The following is a 10,769-nucleotide window of genomic DNA, read 5'->3' as shown; positions in this document are numbered from 1 at the left end:
CACACACACACACACACACACACACACACACACACACACACCACAAATGGATTCAATGTCTTCCCCATCAAATGACTTTATTAGTTAATGAAACAGCTTGAAGACAATTCATTTTGTTCAACACTCTTCTACAAAATAGTTCAAGTTGTAAACGGACTTCCAATACATAAAACAGAATTACTTGACCATACACAAATTTCAGCTCAAAATACAACACTCTGTTTTCTTACCGTTATAAAATCCAGTCCATACAAACTATGTAAAAAAGATAAAACACTTTCACTGATTCTTGGTACAAGGGAACAACACAATGGCCATATTTGCCCAGGACCAAGGTCTAGTGCTAGGGATGAGGGACCGGACCCCACAGTCATCTACAATATCCAAGCCCTGTAAACAAAATGCTGCTACTTAATTTAAGAAAATCGACATATCCTTCTGCATCAGTGTTGCATGTAAACCATAAAGTAACTTTGTAAGAAACGTTACAAATTAAAAAAAAAAAAAACACTTCTGACTTTGCTATAGACACCAGCAAAGGAATAGAAAATCAGTCACTCCACCCAAAGGATACTTTTGGCCCACAAGGCAGGAGACAGGGACAGTGCGAGGAAACTGTTCTCTGGACAGTTTTGTACTTTGTGACCTTCTGGCCCCTCAAATATTTTATACTTTTTAGACAATGACTTTCATTCCATTTGTGTGTGCCCATTTCGAACACCAGTTTCCCAGTGAGAGCAGCAGTGTGTGAAGGGCACTCAGCTTTCCCATCTTCAGTTCAGCCTCACCTGAGCGGAGCTGTCGTCTGTCTGGGAGCTTCACTAAATAGTGAGAGCTGCAGGATTTAAATGAAAAGCCGTTCCACAGGTACCATGCCATGAAATACAGATATGTTAAGGAGACAGGTTTGTGTTTGGACAGGATGGATTTTATTTATTTATCTACTTTTCCTCCAGACAGTATTTCTTTGTGGGGTCCTAGATGTCCGGGAACTAGCTCTGTAGACCAGGTTGGCCTTGAACTCAGAGATTTGCTTACCTCTACCTCCTGGGTGCTAGGATTAAAGGCGTGCACTGCCACTGCTCAGACTGGTATGGTATTTTTCAAACCTGGTCTAGATACGATTTTTATGGAGTTGTCCTTATGGTAGGAGAAGCATCGCAGGGTAAGCTAGCAATGTGCTAGGAACCAGCTCTTTGCAAGGGTAATTACTATCAGGTGATCAGCACAATACACACAGGAGGAGTACTTGCAGGCCTCTCTACTGAAGCAGGACCCCAGGAAGGGTGGTCCCCAGCCTGGGGGTGAACAGTCTTATTTAACTCAATTTACATTCTCTTTTCAATGGGTTTCATAGATTTCTGTCCTAGCAGAAGACAGACGCTAGAGACAGGAAACCAACAAATCGCCATGTTCATTGTGCATCATGGGTGGATCTCATTCTGAGCGCTGCAGACGGAGTTCTGGGCTGTGTCTGCAGCCTGGATACTGACAAGGAGTGTGGGGTGATCTCTAGGCTGGGGGGTGGGGGTGGGGGCTGGGGATGAACTATGGGACTCACTGTGAAGTTTGGTCAGTATTTCCCCTGAAGCCACCATCTTTGTTTATGGCTGTCACAATTTACAAATGGGACAACATGGTCAAAGGCAGTATCACCACATGCCGCTATTAACATGGAAGCTTAATGGGAAGGGGAATACAAAATGGAAGCTAGCTTTCCAGTGGGTTCAAAACCAAAGAACCCCACGGGCAGAAAAGGTTACTGGCTACTCAATTAGGCAATAGGCAGCTTGTGCTTTCTTTTCTATTTATTTGTTAGCTTTTTTCTTTTTCTCTTTCTTTCTTTTTTTGTTTTCTGAGACAGGGTTTCTGTGTAGCCCTGCCTATCCCGGAACCTGCTCTGAAGACCAGGTTACCCTGGACTTAAGAGATCTGCCTGGCTCTCCCTACAGAGTGCTGGGATTAAAGGTATTCACCACCATGCTTGACTTCTTTCTCCACGGAAGGCCACTTGGTATAGTTCCTAACATACAGATCTTCAGCCGTAGGATTTAGATGACCTCTAAATGATGAAGCTGCACTCTAAGGTGTCATCTAGAAGTTGTTACGTGACAGAGTGAAGGCTTAGTTTTGTTTTTTGTTTTTTGAGTATACTTTTTGCCCTGGGTACCAGTTTCCACATTATTTGTTATTTACCTGCTTTTATTTGTGTGTGTGCGTGCTTGAGGTCAGAAGAGTATCAGACCCCCTGGAGCTGGTGTCATCTGCAGCTGTGAGCCCCAGTGTGAGTGCTGAGCCATCTCTCCAGCCCTACACTCTTTATTATTGTTGTTTATACAAAGCCCGCAGTCAAGTTCTGTGAGTTATTCTAGGCATCACGACCATCCTCATCACCCTGGACATCAGCATCATATACATAGTTTCTAGAATTTCTCTTGAAGCAAAAACTCCTATGATGAAAGCAGGAAAAAGTGGTCCCTTTCCCATTGCAAACAAGCTATTCCCATTTCTGACTCTACTCACAGTTTGGGGGTTCAAAGTGTATTTAAGCCAGAGCTAAACAAGGCAGGAGGCAATGATAGGCTGGCTTGCTCGCTGGAGCATGCCATGGGATGCAGGAAGGAATCCCATGGTGGTTTGCCAGACCAGTGCAGGGGGAAGGTGTCAGCCAGGCCCTGTGAGGCCACCAGGCTCCGAGAAGCACATCTTGATAGACAATCTTGCGACCACACAACGCTGTGATAGATGCTAGATGCTGAGGTAGTATGCGTGGCCTGGTGCTGGCCCCCGACTCTGAGAGAGCCTGTAGTGGCCTCAGGGAAGGTAGAAGGCTCCTGTTCTCGTCTCCAGTTGCTCCAGGCTGGAGATGGGTTTGGCTATGCTGGGTGCTGACCCAGAAGCTGCTGGGACTGGCAGGCAGGTGCCTGTCTCGCTGCCAGGGCTGGCTGGTGGGAGGTGCCAGCACAGAGGCATGGTCAGGGGCTAAGAAGGCACGTTCTGGGTAGGCTGCTGCTCCCAGGCTCTGTGCCCAGGAAGCTGGAATTACGGCTCTCTCCTTTTTTCTAGTTTTCTTTCTTTTTTTTTTTTTTTTGAGACAACATTTCTTTGTGTAACCCTGCCTGTCCTGGCTCTATAGACCAGGTTGGCCTCAAACTCAGAGATTTGCCTGCTTCTGCCTCCAGGGTGCTGGGATTAAAGGCAGGTGCCACCAGCACTTGGCTTAATTTTGCTTTTACATTTCCTTATGAGTATATGTAGGCCAGAGGCTAACTTGTGGGAATCAGTTCTCTCTTTCTCCCACATGGGTCCTGGGAATTAAGCTCAGGTCACCAGGCTTTACCTGTTAAGCCACTTTGCTGGCTCTCCTTTCCTTGTTTCTTTTTGACAGAGTTCAAACAACTAGAAAGCCAGATGGGGAAAAGGGCTTGAAAACCAGCAGAGTATACCAAGGATGCTCTGATGAGCGGCGGATCCAGATCCCTCCCTCCAGAGGGCTGTGGGAAGGACCCTGTTCTCAGTCTCTTTCCAGCAACAGGGAAACTGCCGAGCACCCTGAGGATGGGGAGGGGAGCTGAGAGCTGTTCTCACCAGCTGAAGTTGCTTTCCCATGACCATAGGGTTCCTTCCCATTTCTAGGCAGGGTTGAAGTGAACCACTCACTTTTTACCCGAGGGCTGAGGGGCTCTCTGGCATGCTTTCCCTAGAAGAGACAGGACAGGAACAAAAGAATGGGCTCTCGAGAAATGTTTCACAAGAGGTAACAAAGAACCATGCCGGCTCCCAGGGGAAGTTGGCTGAGCTCGCCAAGTACCTTCCTGGGCAGCCAGCCCAGCTTGGGAGCCGTGAGTGTCATTCCCCAGCTTAAAGCAGAGTAGGCAGCAATGAGCTTAAAACAAAATGTGTGCCAACCAAACATGATGCTTCTGGTGGGCATTATGGCTTAAAGAAATCTCTGGAAATAAAGGACTGTTAGGGAAAGTCGGACCATGAGGCACCCTGGGAAGGGACTGCCATGGTACCTGGTGGCCAATGGCCACAGTCATGGGACCAAAGTGATGACAAGCAGTAGAGGGCGTAAGGCAAAGCCTCGACGGGGCACAGGACTACCTTACAGGACCCATGGAATGACTCCTTTTTACTAAATAAACAGTTCCTGGAGCTCCTGGATTGAGAGAGCTCTGGATGTGGGCAGAGCACCACATGGACTGTCCTGAGTGCAGCGGGTCCCCTGGTAGTGCTGGCAGACACAATCAGTCAGAATTGAGGAAGGCACCCTGTTACAACTAACATCATCCCACCTGATGGGAGCAGAGGCGGAAGGCTTAAGACCTTGTCTCAAAAAATTCAAGAAAAACAATGCACAAAATAAATAAGATAATGAAATTCTGTAGTTCTGCCTACTGGGCCAGAGCCTAAAGGCCTTTATAGGGCCTGGTCACCTGCTAAGATGGCTCCAGGTTGCTCAGGCCTCACACTGCACATCTGCCTAGAACCTCCAAGCTGGAAGGACACAGAGAGAGGGTGAGGGTTTCCACATACAATATGCGAGCTAGAGAAGAAGCTTAAGTCTAAGCCTCGATCAGTAGTATAGAAAACATCCAGTTTACTTGGTCAACCTAGATGACAAATTTGAAATTCTGATGAAAATGAAAAGTTCCACCTTGGTAAAGGACTTTAAAGATCCTTAGAGGACTCCGTTAGGCAAGCTCTGAAAAGCGGGTGCTGACCACATTCTCTTGTATTTTTTGAGACAGGGTTTCTCTATGTAGTTCTAGTTGTCCTGGCACTTGCTAGGTAGACCATACTAGCCTCAAACTCAGAGAGCTCCACCTGCCTCTGCCTCCCACTTGCTTGGGTCTGAAGGTGTGTGCCACCACGCCTGGCTTAACTGTAAGTCTTGAACACTCAAGCACATGCCTTGGGGGTGTTTCTGACACCCCAGTGTCAGAGATGAGAGGTGGGGTATGTGGTGTGTCCAGAAGGGTAAGGATTTTCTCAGTACAAACAGATGTCGGCTGCTTTCTAAGATGGTGGAGGACACTGGGCCAGGCAATGATAGGAGCCAACCAGTGCCCTGCTGGCACAGTGTCTCACATCACTGTCTGCATGGACAGTAGACATGACCAAAGAGACAACAGCTACTGACTATGTGTAACACAGTGGCCCAGGCACTACAGTCACCCCTTTCTTTAGAGTACACAGAGGTCAAAAACCCACACTGCCCTCCCTCCAAAGACAAACTGAACTGAGCCCTGAGACCAGAAGACAGGTGACACAAGTCTGCAACCCTGGGTTCTCCAACTCCAGAGCTCATGCTCCTGACCACAGGAGCTGTTAAAGTTCCAGGCGATTTCCTAGGAACAACTGAAACCATGGCTCAGGGCCAAAGCGGGAGGGAGGGAAGACTTGTTCTCTTGGGTGCTGCTCGCTGAAGCCACGGGCTCCTGTTGCCAGCTCAGCTGGGCTCAGACACTGCCATATACTGCCACCTGACCAGAAGCATTGCCATTTTCTAGTTTCTGGGCCAACTGTGAAAGGAATCAGCACACAAATTTAATGTCTATTATACGATGTTCTCTAGTTTAAGCATGCAGGCCTGTGAGGGGAGCTCAGGCCTGTGAGGAAATCGCAGGGCTCTGAAGGGAGGGCTGCGTCTCTTAAGGAGAGGCCTGGATCTGAGGGTGAGTGCTCTGCACAGGGCTGAGGAGAGGGTCGGGCTCTGAGAAGAGCACAGGGTTCTTTTGACAACTGTTGGCTAGCCAAGTCTTCCATGTAAGTAAGCCAGGTCCAACTGTGGCCATTCCTAGGAGAGCTAACTCCTGTGAGAGGATCTCCAATGGCAAACCTCCCTCAACAACTTCACCCTGACTTGGGGACCAGGGGGAGGACGAGAAGTGGGGGTGTTGAGGCTTTGTTACTAGTGGTGTGGAGAACTGAGGCGCAGGGTAAAGTGTAGGAAAGCGGGGACTGTCATATGTGACAAATCATACCAGTCATGATTTTAAGCAGAACATGATTCGAGGTAGTTGGGTCAACCTCGGTCTTGAACCTGGAACACATCTGCTTCGTTCTGACATCTGGTCTGTCAGGACTGAAGGGGAGAGAATGTAGTGAGGAGCCAGTAATGAGGAAAAACTTCCAAGAAACAACGGCACCTTTCAAGGACTGCAACAGCAGCCTCAGGCATCTAAGCTGCAAACTGTGTCAAATCAGACACGCGCTCTCTTCTCTGATCCTAACAAGGACAGAAACTAAGCCCTCTAGTCTGTCTGCATATGCTACTTTTCTGCTACAGGAAAACAAAGACTTTTAAATGACTCTTTCAAGTTCAAGTTGAGTTTCAAGTAATCACCCTGCAGTATCCCCAGAAGAATTACCGTTCCTCCAGGGTTAAAGTGCCTAGTGGGAGTGGGGGGAGACAAGCTCAGAGGACCCAATGCCTCAGGCTGCTCCCTACTAGCTTCCAGGCTTTTGTTACAGGACAGAACACTGCTTTCTTTCATCTGTCAGGGAACCAAGTCCAACTCTACATCGTGAGGTAATGGACAACAGACATTACGAATGGGAACGAATGTAAGCACTCCCCATCCAATTAACCAGGAACCATCATAAAGCAGGCAAAGGAGACTTCTTTGGTGCTGCTGGAAGAAATTCAGCACCAGTGTCTAAGGTGTATCTTCTCCGTGTCTGATGAGGAAGAACAATGGAACAGGGCCCCTAAATCTACTGTCAGTGCTAAAATGCTAAAAAGTAAAAGAAGGAACAGAACTCACTAGGCAGAAGGCAGAGCTACTCATAGCTGCGAAAAATGTAGCTGAGCCTACAGTTCAGCTTTGCCACGGCTTTACAGGCAGCAGGCATGAGTCATCTTCCTGAGGAGAAGTTCCTCTCCACTCTGGGCCAATGGGCCCACTCTCATGCCTACCCCATAACTGTATGTATATAGCTAATGGAGCTGGAAGGAGTCTTTGGGGACTATTCAAAAGGCAGAAAGACCCTTCAGCGTGCCAAGGCAATTTCACCCCCCCCCCCCGGCTCCCCACCCATGCATGGGGCAATTCAATCAAGTGCTAGCTTTAGTCTTTATGAGTAAAGCCTACCTTGCTTCTAGAAAACTCCCAGTAAAGCCCGAGACTTCCAACAGCTGACAGGGAGAAGCAGAGGCTGCCCAGTTTCTTCAGCTGGAAAGGCTCTGTTCTAGAAGCCGAAGCCATACTATAAGTGATGCCTACATTTTAAAAATAAAAACACCTGTGTGCCAAGAAAAAAAATCAAGTTCCTGTTGAATTGGCTAGACTACCCTTGGGAAGCCAAAGGTCTGGCTTCTGTATTTGGCTGCTGCTCACATCTGAATGTCCCCTGTAGGAAGAGGAGAGCATCCACATCCACCTCAGACATGAAAGGATCAAAGTAGAAAGTTCTGGAAAAGATCCGAAGCTCATCTAAGATGTAGTAAATCCACCTAACACTAACACGATGAACATTATGAGATGCGAGTGCACGGGGCTTCAACTGTCCTACGGAAGCACTTGGAGGCGCGGGCATGTGCTTGGTACATGATGCACTTGGCATTTTTGATTCTGTCCTAGTTTTTCTGCTCCATAGGCCAGCCCACCGACGCACACAGATTTTCATTTAAAATCTAGCAGAACTGATGAGAACACTCTCTGCCTCGTGCAAAGCATCACAGTGAAGGCTGGGGTGCGGGAACTCAGTACCTGCTTACAAACCCAGATCAACGCACACAGATAGGGTCCTCACCCACGCTCCAGTGACGTCATAAGCCCGACAGGAAGGGCTGAGTCCCACCTGCTTCCTTGTGAGGTTCCCAGAAACACATATACAATTCTTGGGAGTTGCTCAGTATTTGCTGTGTGACACAGGGCAGGCACTGTCATGCTGCACCAATCACTGGCTTCTTCAGTGCTCTCAGTTAAAGGGGAGTCAGTCGCTGTCACAAAGCAGCTTTGCTTCTCCCTTGTGTGGCGTTTCCCAGGCAGCTCTAGGCCTCTAGGTGCATACAGTAAAAGCCACATCACTCCTTCGCAGAGCATCCAATGTCTTTACTGGCCACAGGAGGGCCGTGCAATTAGGAAGGCCAGTCTTCTAGAAGATAGCACTGCAGGGTTTGACATACTCTGTGGAGAACTTCTGGGACTCCTGGTGTAGGGCACTGGGTAGGAGATGCTAAGCAGAGCCCTCGAGAGATGCTAGCTGTTTCCCCAGACACCTGACTGGTGGCCATTCAGAATCCCGGGGCACCACAGCAAGGACAGCTCCACTTTCACCCCTCCTGCTTAGGGGTGGCCCCTGCCCACTTACAAAGAATAAAATGACACCTTCATGCCCTGGACATCAGAGTAAGTACCTCAGTAGCAGTGCTGTAACAGAACACTTGCTCCAGCACAAACAAGGCTCGGACACAACCCCCAGGTCTTTTGGTTGCCGGATTGTGTGAAAAGTCCAACGGGAGCCATGACTCCTCCAAGTGGTCATGCTCAGCCCTAGACTGGCCCTTTCCAGAAGCAACCACCAGCTGGTAAAGACATTTTTCAAATCCTACAAAGGAAGAGAGATGCAACCTAGCAAAACTGACTACAGTCTACAAACAGTTCCGCATTTACACGCAACTGTGTTTGACACAGTCGTGTAACTGAAGGTCGAGGGATTCAAGGGCTTATCTGAAGCACCAGGAGACAGTAGTGCATGTAGCTTGTAACTACAATTCAAAAGTAAACATACACAGACGGACTTTCAAGTCATGTGGCACAGCATGCACACGCACATTCACTCACCCGCACACTTTTTCTTCTCATAGGACACAAGCACTCTTGAGATTAAAACAAATAAACAAACAAACAAACAAACTTCATTTCAAACTAAGCACTTAAATCTTTGAAAAATCTGTGTTTGATATATTAGAAAGACAAGCAAGTAAATAAACCAGTGCCAAGCCTACTTTAGACCCCAGCTTAGGAGAGTGCCTTGATTTGCCTACTGTAGTTTGAGAAGCGACCTTCTAGGAAAAAGAAATTGCACTTCCCCCAAAGATGTCTGTGTTTCAATTTTAAGATCTAGCCTCAGTTGCCAAATGCAACAGCATGCATCCGGTCGAAGTGCCTTACAGAGGAGGGAAGGACCATTCAGACGCCAAGACACAAGTGGGGTAGTAAAACAAGCCCCTGTAGAAGGGGCAACAAGCTATTTCACAATGCTGAAAGGGGAGTTATGAAGAGGTATAACTGACTTTGAAACATCGAAGTAAAATTAAATACAGCCTAACTCTTCAACAAGATAGTTTTACACACACACACACACACATACACACACACACACACACAAAATAATAATTTGGCACTTAGTAGCTTTTGTTGATATTGCATCCCATATTAAGTTGCAGATTTATTTTATAAAACATTAATTTCTGTAGCTACTGTGTCAATAAACTGAACTGAAAACCTGTTTTGTTTTTTTGTTTGTTTGTGGTTTTTTTTTTTTAAAGTGAACTGACCAAGTCACCAGGCACTGGTGACATTGCCATCACCTGTCGTTCTAAACAAGGAACTGTCTCCTTGGAGTGGCCTGAAGCAGACTGAGAAGAATTTTAAATTTCAGGAATTAAAAACAAACAAACAAACAAACATCAACCAAAACAGAGCCGTCACCCAGCTGTCCTGGCTATCAGTTTCTCCCTGCCCTGGCTGGCCATGGCTCGGTTCTGGGCAGGTGTTTCACCAAAGTCAGCTTGCCCTTCTTGGCCATTTGTCGCCTCTGAAGCCATTCCCTCAGCAACAGCAGAAAGTGCTTCTCTGGAGTAGCTTCTTTGATGGAAAGCTTCCCGATGGGGAAACACGCCAACAATATGGCTGAAACACATCACAACCCAAGCCTGGTGTGACTGACACCGAGCTCCCTCGATGGCACGAATGTGTAGCACACCTGGCCTGTAGCAAGGGATAAAACCTTAGACCTTCTCTTGCTGAGGCGCTTCTGGTCATAGCAGTTAGGAAGCGGGTCCCAGCCCCTTTTACACCCCGGTGGCCTCTTTTTAGCAACTTCTTAGTGCTGATGACTCCCAGCAGGTGTAAGAGAATCCTGCAGAGAGGCCACCCTTTTCGGAAAATAGGATTGATGTCTTATATGCACTTTGATTGCATATAAACATCTCACCCATGGAGGAAGTTTAGAGAAGAAATTCCTATTCTCCAATATAACCAAAGGATGTACTTACACATTTAGCAATCACTAAGATACAATGTTGCCTCTTACACTCAGACTCTAAGAGAGAGACATCTGAAGAAAACAGAAATGAGGAACTCTCTATCAAGTTGACTAGAAACTTGAATTGCACATTATGAAATAACCGAGTGTGCCAAGTCCCTCATTTCACTCCAAGGTGCCATAGTCTAAATGGAAAATAAAATATCTTATGAGATAAATCTCACTAACTAAAGAATTCTTTTTACTAAGTGAACCGGAGGGTAAAAGTGTGGGTAAGTGATGGGGAAGGCAGGGGGAGGGTACTAATGGGAACAGAATAAAATTAAGTTGAGGTAGTTTATTCTACCAGCCAAACATTACTGGGAGCAAAATTCATCTAAACTCCTACGCTTTGGGAGCGGCCTGTTACGAAGACACAATTCTACGCACACCTGCATTCAAAGACAAGCCTGTAGCTCTAAGCAACAGTAAACAGGACCGAGTGTGCTTTCAGACAGATCAGATGCAGACCTTTTGATCCCTATACACGTTATCTGGACAGCTTTTCT

General features: G+C 47.1%; 1 protein-coding gene across 1 annotated transcript in view; it reads right to left on the bottom strand.

Annotated features, from left to right (window-relative positions):
* Positions 1-60: 60 nt before the first annotated feature.
* Gan (gigaxonin) overlaps positions 61-10,769 on the bottom strand; it is a 59,117-nt gene continuing 48,408 nt past the window's right edge. The window contains exon 11 of the mRNA XM_031341527.1: positions 61-10,769. This exon is cut by the window's right edge and continues 1,033 nt beyond it. The gene's annotated coding sequence lies outside the window, so the exon portion shown is untranslated.

Source organism: Mastomys coucha, unplaced genomic scaffold, assembly GCF_008632895.1.
Source record: "Mastomys coucha isolate ucsf_1 unplaced genomic scaffold, UCSF_Mcou_1 pScaffold22, whole genome shotgun sequence".
Classification (NCBI taxonomy): domain Eukaryota; kingdom Metazoa; phylum Chordata; class Mammalia; order Rodentia; family Muridae; genus Mastomys; species Mastomys coucha.
The sequence above is the reverse complement of the archived record's forward strand: the minus strand, read 5'-3'. Positions and strand labels throughout refer to the sequence as shown.